The sequence below is a fragment of the Drosophila albomicans genome, unplaced genomic scaffold, assembly GCF_009650485.2.
Source record: "Drosophila albomicans strain 15112-1751.03 unplaced genomic scaffold, ASM965048v2 utg000069l_pilon, whole genome shotgun sequence".
Classification (NCBI taxonomy): Eukaryota; Metazoa; Arthropoda; class Insecta; order Diptera; family Drosophilidae; genus Drosophila; species Drosophila albomicans.
The window spans coordinates 1-21,752 of NW_026263493.1; the positions used below are offsets into that span (position 1 = coordinate 1).

General features: G+C 36.2%; 2 non-coding genes and 1 pseudogene across 2 annotated transcripts; all 3 read left to right on the top strand.

Moving 5' to 3' along the window:
* The first annotated feature begins 8,602 nt into the window (after positions 1-8,602).
* On the top strand, positions 8,603-10,603 carry LOC117577136 (small subunit ribosomal RNA). The gene has a single exon (XR_004573050.1). It is a non-coding gene; the product is annotated as a small subunit ribosomal RNA (ribosomal RNA).
* Positions 10,604-11,176: 573 nt separating this feature from the next.
* LOC117577166 (5.8S ribosomal RNA) lies at positions 11,177-11,355 on the top strand. Its single transcript, XR_004573063.1, has one exon. It is a non-coding gene; the product is annotated as a 5.8S ribosomal RNA (ribosomal RNA).
* Positions 11,356-11,710: 355 nt separating this feature from the next.
* LOC117577152 (large subunit ribosomal RNA) lies at positions 11,711-19,157 on the top strand (annotated as a pseudogene).
* Positions 19,158-21,752: the final 2,595 nt, after the last annotated feature.

Consider the following 21,752-nt stretch of genomic DNA (forward strand, 5'->3'; position numbering starts at 1 on the left):
CCGCATATCGCGTCTTTACGTGATCGGCTGAGCGGAGTCGTTGGTGTTTTGGCACGCGTACTACGGGTCGACTGGGGGATCAGTCCCGTGCCAAGCGGACCATTTACACTGGACTCATGGTGCCTTGTGCGCTATTTGGTGCCTCAGTGTGGTATGCCACGGCGATGAGACGAGTAAGGGCCAGGATGCACCTACTGTCCTGCCAAGGCGCATCCATTCTGGATTCCTACCGGTGTGGCCGTACACTGTGGGCGCTGCAAGTTCTGCTGTGTTCCCCGCGTTGATCTGGCTGCCAAGAAAATTGGCAATCAGTTTCAACTCAAGCGCGATCACCCGCTGGAGGAGAGCGACTGGCTGTTTGGTCAAAGAATCTGTCGGGTCTTGATCACAAGCAGAAGATGGCGATGCTGGACGACCGTGTGCTGCAGGAGTGGCAAAGCAGATGGGATAATGGTGATGAACCCGGCCCGGGTGACTCATCTCTTTTTATCCCGCTTCAGCAGGCGAGACTCGTTCAGCTACGTGCTGATTCCTGCTGACAGGCCATGGATCGCTGAATGCATTTCTACATGAGAGACGTCTAAGCGAACGCCTGCATGTCTATGGCGGTGCGGATAGCGAAGATCGCTGCACGTTCTGCTGTGTATGCCCCATATATGCAGATTTGCGTCACCTCGATGGACTTGGGATCGAATACCTGCATGGCGTCTGGAGGGTTTCTGGAGCGGTGGCGACACAGGAGAGGATGCAGCTATTGCAAACATTTGCCGATGCCGTGTTCACAAGGCGTCGGCAATTGTTGTACCCAGGAGGCGACGAATGGGCCGGCAGTCCCGAGCTGATGGCTAAAACTGCATCACCCGTGTGGTTGGCGGGTCTTAGAATTCCTCCACAAGCACAGGCGACTAAACGGATAATTTCTTTTTGGGCTGCAGTCCCGAGCTGAATGCTAAACGCATAAACTGGCCTAACCCTGTCAGTGGCTAAAACTGACGTGTGGATGACGGGTCTTAGAATTTCACCACAGTGGACCTCCACTTATCGTACGAAGCGATTCTCGAGGTGCGTCACCAAACGCTAACTGTTTGGAGTTAAATTGGTAGTACCCTTGTGGTACGAACCTGACCGGAGGTCTTCTGGTACCACGGGAGCCAGGTGCCCGCGGACTTTGTCCGTCCTGGCACGGGTTGTGGCCCCTTCGGGAGCATCGTGGTGGCTGTGGTTTATATCCAAATGCGGAGAGAGCGGAGTGCTCGACGTGGAGTTGCGTAATACAACCGGTTGCCGTGAACCACAGATCGGCAGAGGGTTTTAGGTGGGCCTCGCTCCCACACACAGGAGGAAGTGTCACAGCCAAGGGAACGGGCTTGGAATAATTAGCGGGGAAAGAAGACCCTTTTGAGCTTGACTCTAATCTGGCAGTGTAAGGAGACATAAGAGGTGTAGAATAAGTGGGAGATATTAAATTTCGGTTTAGTATCGACAATGAAATACCACTACTCTTATTGTTTCCTTACTTACTTGATTAAATGGAACGTGTATCATTTCCTAGCCATTATACGGATATATTTATTATATCTTATGGTATTGGGTTTTGATGCAAGCTTCTTGATCAAAGTATCACGAGTTTGTTATATAATCGCAAACAAATTCATTAATGAGAGAGTGCATTTATGTGTTCTTAAATTAAAAATTTGGTATAACTCCAATTACTCAGGTATGATCCAATTCAAGGACATTGCCAGGTAGGGAGTTTGACTGGGGCGGTACATCTCTCAAATAATAACGGAGGTGTCCCAAGGCCAGCTCAGTGCGGACAGAAACCACACATAGAGCAAAAGGGCAAATGCTGACTTGATCTCGGTGTTCAGTACACACAGGGACAGCAAAAGCTCGGCCTATCGATCCTTTTGGTTTAAAGAGTTTTTAACAAGAGGTGTCAGAAAAGTTACCATAGGGATAACTGGCTTGTGGCGGCCAAGCGTTCATAGCGACGTCGCTTTTTGATCCTTCGATGTCGGCTCTTCCTATCATTGTGAAGCAAAATTCACCAAGCGTTGGATTGTTCACCCATGCAAGGGAACGTGAGCTGGGTTTAGACCGTCGTGAGACAGGTTAGTTTTACCCTACTAATGACAAAACGTTGTTGCGACAGCATTCCTGCGTAGTACGAGAGGAACCGCAGGTACGGACCAATGGCACAATACTTGTTCGAGCGAACAGTGGTATGACGCTACGTCCGTTGGATTATGCCTGAACGCCTCTAAGGTCGTATCCGTGCTGGACTGCAATGATAAATAAGGGGCAATTTGCATTGTATGGCTTCTAAACCATTAAAAGTTTATTATTCATTTAATAGACGACGATGGATGTGATGCCAATGTTACATATAACATAGTAAATTGGGAGGATCTTCGATCACCTGGTGCCGCGCTAGTTATATATTAAAACATTATTTAATACAATGACAAAGCCTTGAATCAATTGTAAACGACTTTTATAACAGGCAAGGTGTTGTAAGTGGTTGAGCAGCTGCCATACTGCGATCCACTGAAGCTTATCCTTTGCTTGACGATTCGATAAAATATATATGTTTAAGGCATATATAAAAAAATATTATATATATATTTATATATATATAATATGCAAAATTGTATGCATAATTATTAATTATGTGTTATACAATTACGCATATAAGAAGAAATTTATATATATATATATATATATATATATATATAAATAAATAATATATCTATGTGTACAAAATATACTTGTGTATTTTAAATATGCATTTATTTAGTATGCGTTAGTTATATATATTTATTTGGTAGCAAAAGGAACGCCATTATATTAGTGGCGAAAATTAATAATATGCATAGTAAGTATATCTATGTATACAAAATACTTGCATATTTTATATATGCATTTATTTATTATGCGTTGGTTATATATATTTTTATTGGTAGCAAAAGGAACGCCATTATATTAGTGGCGAAAATTAAGAATATGCATAGTATATCTATGTGTACAAAATACTTGCGTATTTTATATATGCATTTATTTATAATGCGTTGGTTATATATATTTATTTGGTAGCAAAAGGAACGTCATTATATTAGTGGCGAAAATTAAGAATATGCAAAGTATATCTATGTGTACAAATACTTGCGTATTTTATATATGCATTTATTTAGTATGCGTTAGTTTATATATATTTATTTGGTAGCAAAAGGAACGCCATTATATTAGTGGCGAAAATTAAGAATATGCATATAGTATATCTATGTGTACAAAATACTTGCATATTTTATATATGCATTTATTTATTATGCGTTGGTTATATATATTTATTTGGTAGCAAAAGGAACGCCATTATATTAGTGGCGAAAATTAAGAATATGCATAGTATATCTATGTGTACAAAATACTTGCGTATTTTTATATATGCATTTATTTATATGCGTTGGTTATATATATATTTATTTGGTAGCAAAGGAACGCCATCATATTAGTGGCGAAAATTAAGAATATGCATAGGTATATCTATGTGTACAAAATACTTGCGTATTTTAAATATGCATTTATTTAGTATGCGTTAGTTATATATATTTATTTGGTAGCAAAAGGAACGCCATCATATTAGTGGCGAAAATTAAGAATATGCATAGTATATCTATGTATAAAAAATACTTGCATATTTTATATATGCATTTATTTATTATGCGTTGGTTATATATATTTATTTGGTAGCAAAAGGAACGCCATTATATTAGTGGCGAAAATCAAGAATATGCATAGTATATCTATGTGTACAAAATACTTGCGTATTTTATATATGCATTTATTTATTATGCGTTGGTTATATATATTTATTTGGTAGCAAAAGGAACGCCATTATATTAGTGGCGAAAATTAAGAATATGCATAGTATATCTATGTGTACATGAATACTTGTATATTTTAAATATGCATTTATTTAGTAAGCGTTAGTTATATATATTTATTTGGTAGCCAGAAGGACGCCATCATATTAGTGGCGAAAATTAAAAATATGCATGGTATATCTATGTGTACAAAATACTTGTGTATTTTAAATATACATTTATTTGGTACGCAATTACATGAATTTGGTAGCCAGAAGGACGCCATCATATTAGTGGCGAAAATTAAAAATATGCATGATATAAAAAATATATATACATTTATGTATGTATCTATATGAACAGAATACTTGCGTATTTTAAGTATGCATTTATTTCATACACAATTATGTGTTTGGTAGCAAAAGAACGCCATCATATTAGTGGCACAAATTAAGACATGAGATATGAGTTCAACTTTGACAAAAAATTTCAACATATGAAAATTGAAGAAAAAACTTTTTAAATAGCATTTTATTTAATATAATGAGATAAGATTTTGAATTTAACTTGAGAAAAAGATTTTTTGGACTTGGTGAATTTTTTATTGAACTGCAGCCATATGATATGAGGTTCTACCGAGAGATGAGTTCAACTTTGACAAAAAATTTCAACATATGAAAATTGAAGAAAAAACTTTTTAAATATCATTTTTATACAGTTTATTAATAAAATGAGATACAATTTTGAATTTAACTTGAGAAAAAAATTTTTTGGACTTGGTGAATTTTTTATTGAATTGCAGCCATATGATATGAGGTTCTACCGAGAGATGAGTTCAACTATGACAAAAAATTTCAACATATGAAAATTGAAGAAAAAAAACTTTTTAAATATCATTTTATACAGTTTATTAATATAATGAGATAAGATTTTGAATTTAACTTGAGAAAAAGATTTTTTTGACTTGGTGAATTTTTTATTGAACTGCAGCCATATGATATGAGGTTCTACCGAGAGATGAGTTCAACTTTGACAAAAAATTTCAACATATGAAAATTGAAGAAAAACCTTTTTAATTATCATTTTAAACAGTTTATTAATATAATGAGATAAGATTTTGAATTTAACTTGAGAAAAAGATTTTTTGGACTTGGTGAAATTTTTTATTGAACTTCAGCCATATGATATGAGGTTCTACCGAGATATGAGTTCAACATTGACAAAAAATTTCAACATATGAAAATTGAAGAAAAAACTTTTTAAATATCATTTTATACAGTTTATTAATATAATGAGATACGATTTTGAATTTAACTTGGGAAAAAAAATTTTTTGGACTTGGTGAATTTTTTATTGAACTGCAGCCATATGATATGAGGTTCTACCGAGATATGAGTTCAACTTTGACAAAAAAATTTCAACATATGAAAATTGAAGAAAAAACTTTTTTATATATCATTTTATATAGTTTTTTAATATAATGAATTAAGATTTTGAATTTAACTTGAGAAAAATTTTTTGGACTTGGTAAATTTTTTGGACTTGGTAAATTTTTTATTGAACTTCAGCCATATGATATGAGGTTCTACCGAAATATGAGTTCAACTTTGACAAAAAATTTCAACATATGAAAATTGAAAGAAAAAACTTTTTAAATAGCATTTTATACTGTTTATTAATATAATGAGATAAGATTTTTAATTTAACTTGAGAAAAAATTTTTTGGACTTGGTGAATTTTTTATTGAACTGCAGCCATATGATATGAGGTTCTACCGAGATATGAGTTCAACTTTGACAAAAAATTTCAACATATGAAAATTGTAGAAAAAACTTTTTATATATCATTTTATACAGTTTTTTAATAAAATGAGATAAGATTTTGAATTTAACTTGAGAGAAAAAAATTTTTTGGACTTGGTGAATTTTTTATTGAACTGCAGCCATATGATATAGGTTCTACCGAGATATGAGTTCAACTTTGACAAAAAATTTTAAACAATGTTAAACAATTTACGATTGTACTAGTATTTAATACAAATTATTGATAATAAAAAAATAATGAAGTTTTGCTGTTGTATTATTAAAATAGTGCCACATAAAGATACATTAGGTGGTAGACCTTAGTAAAATGAGCGGGTTGTAGAAAACGTGTCACAAAACCTATATAGGGGTGGTGAGGTCGGGCAGGCATGTCATATGAGAAAAATTTCACAAGTGAAATATATATGTCTATGTATATGGAGTGTAATGCCGGCATAAGTCATATATAAATAATATATGAAAATAATCATATAGAAGGCAATATGATTAAAAAAGTTAAAAATAATGAAGTTTTACTGTTGCATTATTAAATTAGTGCAACATAAAGATACATTAGGTGGTATACCTTAGTAAAATGAGCTGGTTGTAGAAAACGTGTCACAAAACCTATATAGGGGTGGTGATGTCGAGCAGGCATGTCATATGAGAAAAATTTCACAAGTGAAATATATATGACTATGTATATGGAGTGAGTCTTGCCGGCATAAGTCATATATAAATAATATATGAAAATAATCATATAGAAGGCAATATGATTAAAAAAGTTAAAAATAATGAAGTTTTACTGTTGTATTATTAAATTAGTGCAACAAAAAGATACGTTAGATGGTAATACTAAATAAAATAAGAGCATTGTAGAAAACGTGTCACAAAACCTATATAGGGGTGGTGAGGTCGGGCAGGCATGTCATATGAGAAAAATTTCACAAGTGAAATATATATGACTATTTATATGGAGTGTCATGCCGGCATAAGTCATATATAAATAATATATGAAAATAATCATATAGAAGGCAATATGATTAAAAAAGTTAAAAATAATGAAGTTTTACTGTTGCATTATTAAATTAGTGCAACATAAAGATACATTAGGTGGTATACCTTAGTAAAATGAGCTGGTTGTAGAAAACGTGTCACAAAACCTATATAGGGGTGGTGATGTCGAGCAGGCATGTCATATGAGAAAAATTTCACAAGTGAAATATATATGACTATGTATATGGAGTGAGTCTTGCCGGCATAAGTCATATATAAATAATATATGAAAATAATCATATAGAAGGCAATATGATTAAAAAAGTTAAAAATAATGAAGTTTTACTGTTGTATTATTAAATTAGTGCAACAAAAAGATACGTTAGATGGTAATACTAAATAAAATAAGAGCATTGTAGAAAACGTGTCACAAAACCTATATAGGGGTGGTGAGGTCGGGCAGGCATGTCATATGAGAAAAATTTCACAAGTGAAATATATATGACTATTTATATGGAGTGTCATGCCGGCATAAGTCATATATAAATAATATATGAAAATAATCATATAGAAGGCAATATGATTAAAAAAGTTAAAAATAATGAAGTTTTACTGTTGCATTATTAAATTAGTGCAACATAAAGATACATTAGGTGGTATACCTTAGTAAAATGAGCTGGTTGTAGAAAACGTGTCACAAAACCTATATAGGGGTGGTGATGTCGAGCAGGCATGTCATATGAGAAAAATTTCACAAGTGAAATATATATGACTATGTATATGGAGTGAGTCTTGCCGGCATAAGTCATATATAAATAATATATGAAAATAATCATATAGAAGGCAATATGATTAAAAAAGTTAAAAATAATGAAGTTTTACTGTTGCATTATTAAATTAGTGCAACATAAAGATACATTAGGTGGTATACCTTAGTAAAATGAGCTGGTTGTAGAAAACGTGTCACAAAACCTATATAGGGGTGGTGATGTCGAGCAGGCATGTCATATGAGAAAAATTTCACAAGTGAAATATATATGACTATGTATATGGAGTGAGTCTTGCCGGCATAAGTCATATATAAATAATATATGAAAATAATCATATAGAAGGCAATATGATTAAAAAAGTTAAAAATAATGAAGTTTTACTGTTGTATTATTAAATTAGTGCAACAAAAAGATACGTTAGATGGTAATACTAAATAAAATAAGAGCATTGTAGAAAACGTGTCACAAAACCTATACATGGTGGCAGTGTGTGCTCATCACGTATATATGTATTGGATGCATATATTTCAGTTTGCATATTAAGTAATAATTATGTTATTATTAATTAATTATTAGTCTCATCCGATATAAAAATTGATACTATTATATGGTTATATATTTATTACTATTATATAAGCATATAATGTATTAAATGTCTTTTTCAAAAGAAGACGGTGTTTCGTAGCTAAAGAATTAATATTTTGTGAATAATTGAAAAATCCTCTAGGACACTATTGTGGACGGAGGTTTTTACTAATATAATATTGTCTACACGTAAATGCAGAATTAGATAAAATTATCAATTTGTCATCAAAATAAAATAATTTTTTATTCAATATTAATTGAATTTAAATTATAAATATGCATGTGTGATATAATATATTTAGTAAGTTGAAATAAAATGATATTTTTGAACGATTATATGCATATATATTTTATATATAAGTATATATATTTATATAAACAATTGTGAATTATAACTAGCGAACGTGAATGCTATCTAATTATGGCCACATTCGTATAGTACATGTCAAGTATAACATATATATATATACAATTATTGAATATTATCGTTTGTTATCAAAAATATTTGTGAGTTGTCATGTATTTTACATATTTGAAGATTTATGTAATTATATTTTAAATATATTTACATAATGAAATGAACATTATTCTGGTTGATCCTGCCAGTAGTTATATGCTTGTCTCAAAGATTAAGCCATGCATGTCTAAGTACACACGAATTAATAGTGAAACCGCAAAAAGGCTCATTATATCAGTTATGGTTCCTTAGATCGTTAACAGTTACTTGGATAACTGTGGTAATTCTAGAGCTAATACATGCAATTAAAACACGGACCTTCTGGAACGTGTGCTTTTATTAGGCTAAAACCAAGCGATCGCAAGATCGTTACACTGGTTGAACTCTAGATAACATGCAGATCGTATGGTCTCGTACCGACGACAGATCTTTCAAATGTCTGCCCTATCAACTTTTGATGGTAGTATCTAGGACTACCATGGTTGCAACGGGTAACGGGGAATCAGGGTTCGATTCCGGAGAGGGAGCCTGAGAAACGGCTACCACATCTAAGGAAGGCAGCAGGCGCGTAAATTACCCACTCCCAGCTCGGGGAGGTAGTGACGAAAAAATAACAATACAGGACTCATATCCGAGGCCCTGTAATTGGAATGAGTACACTTTAAATCCTTTAACAAGGACCTATTGGAGGGCAAGTCTGGTGCCAGCAGCCGCGGTAATTCCAGCTCCAATAGCGTATATTAAAGTTGTTGCGGTTAAAACGTTCGTAGTTGAACTTGTGCTTCATACGGGTAGTGCAACTTACAATTGTAGTTAGTACTATACCTTTATGTATGTAAGCGTATTACCGGTGGAGTTCTTATATATAATTAGGTACTTGTACTTTTTTATATGTTCCTCCTATTTAAAAAACCTGCATTAGTGCTCTTCATCGAGTGTTATTGTGGGCCGGTACAATTACTTTGAACAAATTAGAGTGCTTAAAGCAGGCTTCAAATGCCTGAATATTCTGTGCATGGGATAATGAAATAAGACCTCTGTTCTGCTTTCATTGGTTTTCAGATCAAGAGGTAATGATTAATAGAAGCAGTTTGGGGGCATTAGTATTACGACGCGAGAGGTGAAATTCTTGGACCGTCGTAAGACTAACTTAAGCGAAAGCATTTGCCAAAGATGTTTTCATTAATCAAGAACGAAAGTTAGAGGTTCGAAGGCGATCAGATACCGCCCTAGTTCTAACCATAAACGATGCCAGCTAGCAATTGGGTGTAGCTACTTTTATGGCTCTCTCTCAGTCGCTTCCCGGGAAACCAAAGCTTTTGGGCTCCGGGGAAGTATGGTTGCAAAGCTGAAACTTAAAGGAATTGACGGAAGGGCACCACCAGGAGTGGAGCCTGCGGCTTAATTTGACTCAACACGGGAAAACTTACCAGGTCCGAACATAAGTGTGTAAGACAGATTGATAGCTCTTTCTCGAATCTATGGGTGGTGGTGCATGGCCGTTCTTAGTTCGTGGAGTGATTTGTCTGGTTAATTCCGATAACGAACGAGACTCAAATATATTAAATAGATATCTTCAGGATTATGGTGTTGAAGCTTATATAGCCTTCATTCATGGTGGCAGTAAAATGTTTATTGTGTTTGAATGTGTTTATATAAGTGGAGCCGTACCTGTTGGTTTGTCCCATTATAAGGACACTAGCTTCTTAAATGGACAAATTGCGTCTAGCAATAATGAGATTGAGCAATAACAGGTCTGTGATGCCCTTAGATGTCCTGGGCTGCACGCGCGCGCTACAATGAAAGTATCAACGTGTATTTCCTAGACCGAGAGGTCCGGGTAAACCGCTGAACCACTTTCATGCTTGGGATTGTGAACTGAAACTGTTCACATGAACTTGGAATTCCCAGTAAGTGTGAGTCATTAACTCGCATTGATTACGTCCCTGCCCTTTGTGCACACCGCCCGTCGCTACTACCGATTGAATTATTTAGTGAGGTCTCCGGACGTGATCACTGTGACGCCTTGTGTGTTGCGGTTGTTTCGCAAAAGTTGACCGAACTTGATTATTTAGAGGAAGTAAAAGTCGTAACAAGGTTTCCGTAGGTGAACCTGCGGAAGGATCATTATTGTTTTAATGCATCTAACCGTTAATAAATTAAATTTGTTTTTCTCTTTTAGGGAATTGCAATATTTAATAAATTATGTAACTAATAAATATAATATATTTTATTCAATCATATGAGATACAATTATGCAACATATAATAATTTAAATTAGCTAAAAACCGTTTGTCATGTATTATTATTATTATATACTGTATTAAGAGTGTTTTATGTGTTTTGGATAAAATAAAAAACTGCGTGTATATGTACCATAATATACATGCGTTGCAAAATGTATTGTGCATATTCCAGTGCGCATACATTGGTTCGCAACACCTAAAGAAAAACAATGTTGTACCTGTTTGCAGGTTAACGCTTTACATATGTTGATCATAATAAATAAATTTAGCTAAAATATACTTGTCATATATCTTATTATTATCGATTATGTAAAACTAAGACATTTCGCAACATTTATTTAGGTATAAAAAAAAAATTTTATTGAAGGAATTGATATATGCCAGTAAAATGGTGTATTTTTAATTTCTTTCAATAAAAAATATTCTTGACGTAATGAAATAAAAAAAAAAATTGTATCACTCTAAGCGGTGGATCACTCGGCTCATGGGTCGATGAAGAACGCAGCAAACTGTGCGTCATCGTGTGAACTGCAGGACACATGAACATCGACATTTTGAACGCATATCGCAGTCCATGCTGTTATGTACTTTAATTAATTTTTTAGTGCTGCTTGGACTACATATGGTTGAGGGTTGTAAGACTATGCTAAATAAGTTGTTTAAAATTTTTCGGAATTTTAAGCACATTGTATATTATTGGATAATATAAGTGTGAATCTAAAAAGTTCTCGCTTAAGATATTCATAATATGAATTAATAAATGAAAATACTAAAACTCTGTTGCATGAGAAATTTGAAGAATTATATGTTCTTTATTCATTTCAAATAATATTGAGGAATGTCTAGCATAAAAATATATTATTTTATAAACTAGAATTGCCTCTTATTAACGAATATGGTATAAAGAATAATTTTGTGAATATTATGGACCTTCAAGAAAAAAATAGTATATTTCAAAATAGGCAGAGAATTGTCTATAAGTGTAATTAAACAACCTCAACTCATATGGGACTACCCCCTGAATTTAAGCATATTAATTAGGGGAGGAAAAGAAACTAACAAGGATTTTCTTAGTAGCGGCGAGCGAAAAGAAATCAGTTCAGCACTAAGTCACTTTGTCTATATGGCAAATGTGAGATGCAGTGTATGGAACGTCAATATTCTAGTATGAGAAATTAACGATTTAAGTCCTTCTTAAATGAGGCCATTTACCCATAGAGGGTGCCAGGCCCGTATAACGTTAATGATTATTAGATGATGTTTCCAAAGAGTCGTGTTGCTTGATAGTGCAGCACTAAGTGGGTGGTAAACTCCATCTAAAACTAAATATAACCATGAGACCGATAGTAAACAAGTACCGTGAGGGAAAGTTGAAAAGAACTCTGAATAGAGAGTTAAATAGTACGTGAAACTGCTTAGAGGTTAAGCCCGATGAACCTGAATATCCGTTATGGAAAATTCATCATTAGAATTGTAATATTTAATCAATATTATAACGATAGTGTGCATTTTTTCCATATAAGGACATTGTAATCTATTAGCATGTATGGAATTTATCAAACAATTTTGATAAGAGTTTATTTAAATTAGAGTGCTTGCATTTTAACATAAAATATAAATTTCAAAAATTTGATAAAGTGCTGATAGATTATATGAGTACAGTGCGTTAATTTTTCGGAATTATATAATGGCATGATTATCATTGATTTTTATGTTTATTATAAGCACTTGTATGATTAACAATGCGAAAGATTCAGGATACCTTCGGGACCCGTCTTGAAACACGGACCAAGGAGTCTAACATATGTGCAAGTTATTGGGATATAAACCTAATAGCGTAATTAACTTGACTATTATTGGGATTAGTTTTTTAACTATTTATAGTTGATTAACGCAATCCCGGGGCGTTCTATATAGTTATGTATAATAATATTTATATTATTTATGCCTCTAACTGGAACGTACCTTGAGCATATATGCTGTGACCCGAAAGATGGTGAACTATACTTGATCAGGTTGAAGTCAGGGGAAACCCTGATGGAAGACCGAAACAGTTCTGACGTGCAAATCGATTGTCAGAATTGAGTATAGGGGCGAAAGACCAATCGAACCATCTAGTAGCTGGTTCCTTCCGAAGTTTCCCTCAGGATAGCTGGTGCATTTAACTGTTGTATAAAATAATCTTATCTGGTAAAGCGAATGATTAGAGGCCTTAGGGTCGAAACGATCTTAACCTATTCTCAAACTTTAAATGGGTAAGAACCTTAACTTTCTTGATATGAAGTTTAAGGTTATGATATAATGTGCCCAGTGGGCCACTTTTGGTAAGCAGAACTGGCGCTGTGGGATGAACCAAACGTAATGTTACGGTGCCCAAATTAACAACTCATTCAGAAACCATGAAAGGCGTTGGTTGCTTAAAACAGCAGGACGGTGATCATGGAAGTCGAAATCCGCTAAGGAGTGTGTAACAACTCACCTGCCGAAGCAACTAGCCCTTAAAATGGATGGCGCTTAAGTTGTATACCTATACATTACCGCTAAAGTAGATGATTTATATTACTTGTAATATAAATTTTGAAACTTTAGTGAGTAGGAAGGTACAATGGTGTGCTTAGAAGTGTTTGGCGTAAGCCTGCATGGAGCCGTCATTGGTACAGATCTTGGTGGTAGTAGCAAATAATCGAATGAGACCTTGGAGGACTGAAGTGGAGAAGGGTTTCGTGTGAACAGTGGTTGATCACGAGTTAGTCGGTCCTAAGTTCAAGGCGAAAGCCGAAAATTTTCAAGTAAAAAAAAGTAACTAAAATTTATATTTTGTCATAATTAAAAAACTTGAATAATTTTGAACGAAAGGGAATACGGTTCCAATTCCGTAACCTGTTGAGTATCCGTTTGTTATTAAATATGGGCCTCGTGCTCATCCTGGCAACAGGAACGACCATAAAGAAGCCGTCGAGAGATATCGGAAGAGTTTTTCTTTTCTGTTTTATAGCCGTACTACCATGGAAGTCTTTCGCAGAGAGATATGGTAGATGGGCTAGAAGAGCATGACATATACTGTTGTGTCGATATTTTCTCCTCGGACCTTGAAAATTTATGGTGGGGACACGCAAACTTCTCAACAGGCCGTACCAATATCCGCAGCTGGTCTCCAAGGTGAAGAGTCTCTAGTCGATAGAATAATGTAGGTAAGGGAAGTCGGCAAATTAGATCCGTAACTTCGGGATAAGGATTGGCTCTGAAGATTGAGATAGTCGGGCTTGATTGGGAAACAATAACATGGTTTATGTGCTCGTTCTGGGTAAATAGAGTTTCTATCATTTATGGTAGTTTCTTGTTCCCCGGATAGTTTAGTTACGTAGCCAATTGTGGAACTTTCTTGCTAAAATTTTTAAGAATACTAGTTGGGCAACCAGCTAGTTCTTTTAAATTATAACGATTATCAATTAACAATCAATTCAGAACTGGCACGGACTTGGGGAATCCGACTGTCTAATTAAAACAAAGCATTGTGATGGCCCTAGCGGGTGTTGACACAATGTGATTTCTGCCCAGTGCTCTGAATGTCAAAGTGAAGAAATTCAAGTAAGCGCGGGTCAACGGCGGGAGTAACTATGACTCTCTTAAGGAGGATCAATGGGTCTGCAGAAGGGGAATAATGGTTCATTTATCAGCAATGGCAAGTGGACTACCGTCCTTCGTTAGTCAGATCAAGTCGACTCATAGGCAACATGTGCCCCACTTAACTTGTGGCCTCCTCGTGGTGTCCTCCGGGTGCTGGACCGATGTAGTTTCGGCAGCAGCGAATATGAGCGGCGAAAGGGGCCATTGGGTTACCACCCCGATGGTCCTGAAAAACTGATGGTGCAAACTTAAATAACATGCCTCGGATAGCTGAAAGTTATTCAGTGAATTCTCCTACGGCATCCGTAGGAGCCCATCAGGGAAGGAACGTAGATGCTAATCCAGTTGTTGGACATCTATGTGTGGAATGCGGCCGATCTTTTGGAACAAAGACCGGTTTAGGCGTCCACATGTCGCGTCAGCACAAAGACAGGCTTGATGAGCTTCGTACGCGTGTTGACGTGAAAACCAGGTGGTGTGAGGAAGAATTGGCCATGATGGCGAGGAAGGAACTTGAGCTCATAGCAAATGGCGAGAGGTTCATTAATAAAAAGCTGGCGTTGCATTTTCCAGAACGCAGCGTCGATGCTATTAAAAAGTGTCGACAGAGGGATAATTATAAGGCAAAAATCGAGCAGCTAAGAGGGCAAGCGGCTCTTATCCCCGAAATTAGTGAACCACAAACCATTACGCGCCGCCCTAGTATAAGTGGGCTTGAGTCTTCTTCTTCAATGTCAGAGTCGGTTCCAATCACACCATCGATACATTCGGACGACGTCCTCATGCGGATACTGCGGGGCTTCGGCCCTGTGGGATGTAATCGATCGTGGAGAGTCGAGGTTCTGCAATCTATCATTGATGGAGCGCAGACTTCGGGCAAAGAAGCAACTCTCCAGTGTTTGTCTAACTATCTCCTGGAAATTTTTCCGAATCGAAACGAAGGTCCGGTTTCGGCGAGAGTCTTTCCTGAGCCTCGCAATAGGAGACAAAATAGAAGGCAGCAGTTCGCTAGGGTTCAGCGTAACTGGGACAAACATAAAGGTCGATGCATTGGATCCTTGCTTGCAGGACCCGACGAGTCGGTAATGCCAAACCAAGAGATTATGGAACCATACTGGAGAGAAGTCATGACACAGCAGAGCCTTTCCTCTTGCAATAGCACCGTGCCCCATATGGGACACTTGCTTGAGGGGGTATGGTCACCTATTACGTCTAGGGACCTGCAATTGCATCAAGTGCCATTGACTTCTTCTCCCGGACCGGACGGAATATCTCCAAGAACTGCCAGGAGTATTCCCAGTGGTGTTATGCTTCGCATAATGAACCTTATTCTCTGGTGCGGCAAACTACCCACACTCTTCCGAATGGCTCGAACCGTTTTCATCCCGAAGACGGTAAGAGCATCCCGACCAGAAGACTTCCGTCCGATATCGGTGCCTTCTGTCATAGTTAGACAACTCAATGCCATCTTGGCATCTCGATTGGCCTCATCAGTCGATTGGGATCCGCGTCAGCGGGGGTTTCTTCCTACTGACGGTTGCGCCGATAACGCGACAATAGTTGACTTAATCCTGAGGGACCACCATAGACGTCATGCGTCGTGTTATATCGCGACACTTGATGTCAGCAAAGCGTTTGACTCTGTGTCTCACGCAGCGGTAATTGACACCCTATCCGCGTATGGTGCACCAACGGGTTTTGTTGACTACGTACGTAGCTTGTACTTGGGAGGTGGCACTAGTCTCAATGGTAAAGGCTGGAGATCAGAGGAATTCGTCCCTGCTAGAGGTGTGAAGCAGGGTGACCCTTTGTCTCCACATATGTTCAACTTGGTCATCGACCGGTTGCTCAGGTCTCTACCGGACGAGATTGGTGTCAGTGTCGGAAATGCCAAAACAAACGCTGCAGCGTTCGCAGACGATCTGGTGTTGTTTGCTTCTACACCGAAGGGCCTTCAGGCATTATTGGATACCACGGTCTCCTTTTTGGCGTCCGTTGGGCTGACCCTAAACGCTAATAAGTGTTTTACTGTTAGTGTCAAGGGGCAACCGAAGCAGAAGTGTACTGTGATCGAATCACGGAGCTTCTGTGTAGGTTCGCGCACGTGTCCAAGCTTGAAGCGTTCGGAGGAGTGGAGGTATCTCGGCATTCAGTTCACTGCGGACGGGAGGGCCCGCTACAATCCGACTGAGGACATTGGTCCCAGATTGGATATCATATCGCGGTCCCCCCTGAAGCCACAGCAGAAGTTATTCGCCCTCAGAACTGTCCTCATTCCACAGCTATATCACAAGCTAACCCTTGGTAGTGTGGCAATAGGCGTTTTGAGAAAGTGTGACAGACTGGTACGGTCGGTCGTAAGGAAATGGTTAGATCTTCCTATGGATGTGTCAGTAGCATTCTTCCATGCCCCCCACACAAAGTGGGGGTCTCGGTGTTCCCTCAGTTCGAAGGACAGCTCCAATGCTGCGCATACAGAGGCTAACGAACATAAAATGGCCCCACCTCGAGCAATCCGAGACGGCCAGTTCGTTCCTTAGTGCGGAAATTCGGAGGGCCCGAGATAGGTGCAAGGCATCGGGAGACGCGGCTCTGGATACACGCCTTTTGATCGATTCGTACTGGGCGGATAGGTTGCACTCCTCTGTTGATGGTAGCGGTCTCCGTGAAGCAGGGCGTTATGCTCCGCAACACGGGTGGGTTGTCGCACCCACGCGTTTGTTAACTGGAAAAGCTTATTTGAATGGGATCAAACTGCGGATAAATGCCCTACCCACGCGGTCTCGTACCACGAGGGGAAGGCACGAATTGGAGAGGCAGTGTCGTGCAGGATGTGATGCTCCCGAATCACTAAACCACATTCTGCAGAAGTGTCATCGTACGCATGGGAGGCGGGTGGCTAGACACAACAGTGTAGCTAATTATCTCAAGCGGGGACTTGAGACGAGAGGCTACTCTGTCATTGCTGAACCAAGTCTGCAGGGAGAGAACAGGATATATAAGCCGGACCTGGTGGGTTTCCGACCAGATCACACTATAGTGATCGACGCTCAGGTTGTGACTGACGGACTTGATCTTGACCAAGCTCATCAGAGTAAGGTTGAGATCTACGACAGACAGGACGTACGAACGGCTCTGGTTCGGGATTATCGGGCACATGAGGACATTAAAATCGTTTCTGCTACGCTAAACTGGAGGGGCATCTGGAGCTATCGGTCGGTAAAACGACTGAGAGCACTGGGAGTCCTTAACGCTGGTGATAGCAATATTATCAGTACCAGGGTGGTAGATGGCGGAGTCTGCGGCTTTAAGACGTTCATGTTCCATACTGGATATCGCCAAGGAGTGGGTTAGCACCGAGGTTTACTTTCCTCATTGAAAGTCAACTACACTGGCCAACATCTATTGTGTACAAAGTAAAGGGAAAACAGTCATATGACGTGCCATTCATATATGGCATTGTTGTGTGGGCAAATTCATTTTCTACAAAAAAAATAGCCAAATGCCTCGTCATCTAATTAGTGACGCGCATGAATGGATTAACGAGATTCCTACTGTCCCTATCTACTATCTAGCGAACCACAGCCAAGGGAACGGGCTTGGAATAATTAGCGGGGAAAGAAGACCCTTTTGAGCTTGACTCTAATCTGGCAGTGTAAGGAGACATAAGAGGTGTAGAATAAGTGGGAGATATTAAATTTCGGTTTAGTATCGACAATGAAATACCACTACTCTTATTGTTTCCTTACTTACTTGATTAAATGGAACGTGTATCATTTCCTAGCCATTATACGGATATATTTATTATATCTTATGGTATTGGGTTTTGATGCAAGCTTCTTGATCAAAGTATCACGAGTTTGTTATATAATCGCAAACAAATTCATTAATGAGAGAGTGCATTTATGTGTTCTTAAATTAAAAAATTTGGTATAACTCCAATTACTCAGGTATGATCCAATTCAAGGACATTGCCAGGTAGGGAGTTTGACTGGGGCGGTACATCTCTCAAATAATAACGGAGGTGTCCCAAGGCCAGCTCAGTGCGGACAGAAACCACACATAGAGCAAAAGGGCAAATGCTGACTTGATCTCGGTGTTCAGTACACACAGGACAGCAAAAGCTCGGCCTATCGATCCTTTTGGTTTAAAGAGTTTTTAACAAGAGGTGTCAGAAAAGTTACCATAGGGATAACTGGCTTGTGGCGGCCAAGCGTTCATAGCGACGTCGCTTTTGATCCTTCGATGTCGGCTCTTCCTATCATTGTGAAGCAAAATTCACCAAGCGTTGGATTGTTCACCCATGCAAGGGAACGTGAGCTGGGTTTAGACCGTCGTGAGACAGGTTAGTTTTACCCTACTAATGACAAAACGTTGTTGCGACAGCATTCCTGCGTAGTACGAGAGGAACCGCAGGTACGGACCAATGGCACAATACTTGTTCGAGCGAACAGTGGTATGACGCTACGTCCGTTGGATTATGCCTGAACGCCTCTAAGGTCGTATCCGTGCTGGACTGCAATGATAAATAAGGGGCAATTTGCATTGTATGGCTTCTAAACCATTAAAAGTTTATTATTCATTTAATAGACGACGATGGATGTGATGCCAATGTTACATATAACATAGTAAATTGGGAGGATCTTCGATCACCTGGTGCCGCGCTAGTTATATATTAAAACATTATTTAATACAATGACAAAGCCTTGAATCAATTGTAAACGACTTTTATAACAGGCAAGGTGTTGTAAGTGGTTGAGCAGCTGCCATACTGCGATCCACTGAAGCTTATCCTTTGCTTGACGATTCGATAAAATATATATGTTTAAGGCATATATAAAAAAAATATTATATATATATTTATATATATAAATATGCAAAATTGTATGCATAATTATTAATTATGTGTTATACAATTACGCATATAAGAAGAAAATTTATATAATATATATATATATTATATATATATAAATAAATAATATATCTATGTGTACAAAATATACTTGTGTATTTTAAATATGCATTTATTTAGTATGCGTTAGTTATATATATTTATTTGGTAGCAAAAGGAACGCCATTATATTAGTGGCGAAAATTAATAATATGCATAGTAAGTATATCTATGTATACAAAATACTTGCATATTTTATATATGCATTTATTTATTATGCGTTGGTTATATATATTTATTTGGTAGCAAAAGGAACGCCATTATATTAGTGGCGAAAATTAAGAATATGCATAGTATATCTATGTGTACAAAATACTTGCGTATTTTATATATGCATTTATTTATAATGCGTTGGTTATATATATTTATTTGGTAGCAAAGGAACGTCATCATATTAGTGGCGAAAATTAAGAATATGCAAAGGTATAACTATGTGTACAAAATACTTGCGTATTTTAAATATGCATTTATTTAGTATGCGTTAGTTATATATATTTATTTGGTAGCAAAAGGAACGCCATTATATTAGTGGCGAAAATTAATAATATGCATAGTAAGTATATCTAAGTATACAAAATACTTGCATATTTTATATATGCATTTATTTATTATGCGTTGGTTATATATATTTATTTGGTAGCAAAAGGAACGCCATTATATTAGTGGCGAAAATTAAGAATATGCATAGTATATCTATGTGTACAAAATACTTGCGTATTTTATATATGCATTTATTTATATGGTTATATATTTATTTGGTAGCATAATGCGTCATTGGTTAGTGGCGAATATAAGAATATGCAAAGTATAGTGTGTACAAAATACTTGCGTATTTTAAATAGCATTTATTTAGTAACGTCATTATATTTAGTGGTAGCAAATTAACGCCATTATATTAGTGGCGAAAATAGGAATATGCATATAGTATATCTATGTATACAAAATACTTGCGTATTTTATATATGCATTTATTTATTATGCGTTGGTTATATATATTTATTTGGTAGCAAAAGGAACGCCATTATATTAGTGGCGAAAATTAAGAATATGCATAGTATATCTATGTGTACAAAATACTTGCGTATTTTATATATGCATTTATTTATTATGCGTTGGTTATATATATTTATTTGGTAGCAAAAGGAACGCCATTATATTAGTGGCGAAAATTAAGAATATGCATAGTATATCTATGTGTACAAAATACTTGTATATTTTAATATGCATTTATTTAGTAAGCGTTAGTTATATATATTTATTTGGTAGCCAGAAGGACGCCATCATATTAGTGGCGAAAATTAAAAATATGCATGGTATATCTATGTGTACAAAATACTTGTGTATTAAAAATATACATTTATTTGGTACGCAATTACATGAATTTGGTAGCCAGAAGGACGCCATCATATTAGTGGCGAAAATTAAAAATATGCATGATATAAAAAAATATATATACATTTATGTATGTATCTATATGAACAGAATACTTGCGTATTTTAAGTATGCATTTATTTCATACACAATTATGTGTTTGGTAGCAAAAGAACGCCATCATATTAGTGGCACAAATTAAGACATGAGATATGAGTTCAACTTTGACAAAAAATTTCAACATATGAAAATTGAAGAAAAAAATTTTTTAAATAGCATTTTATACTGTTTATTAATATAATGAGATAAGATTTTGAATTTAACTTGAGAAAAATATTTTTTGGACTTGGTGAATTTTTTATTGAACTGCAGCCATATGATATGAGGTTCTACCGAGAGATGAGTTCAACTTTGACAAAAAATTTCAACATATGAAAATTGAAGAAAAAACTTTTTTAAATATCATTTTATACAGTTTATTAATAAAATGAGATAAGATTTTGAATTTTAACTTGATTGAAAAAGCCATATTTTTGGACTTGAGTGAATTTCAAACATATGAATTGCAGCCATATGATATGAGGTTATTACCGAGAGAGATGAGTTCAACTTTGACAAAAAATTTCAACATATGAAAATTGAAGAAAAAACTTTTTAAATATCATTTTATTACAGTTTATTAATATAATGAGATAAGATTTTGAATTTAACTTGAGAAAAAAATTTTTTTTGACTTGGTGAATTTTTTATTGAACTGCAGCCATATGATATGAGGTTCTACCGAGAGATGAGTTCAACTTTGACAAAAAATTTCAACATATGAAAATTGAAGAAAAAACCTTTTTAATTATCATTTTATACAGTTTATTAAATATAATGAGATAAGATTTTGAATTTAACTTGAGAAAAAGATTTTTTGGACTTGGTGAAATTTTTTATTAACTTCAGCCATATGATATGAGTTCTACCGAATGGTTCTACGATATGAGTTCAACTTGACAAAAAAATTTCAACATATGAAAATGAACAAAAAACTTTCTATAATATTCACTTTAATAGTTCTTATTAATATAATGAAGATAAG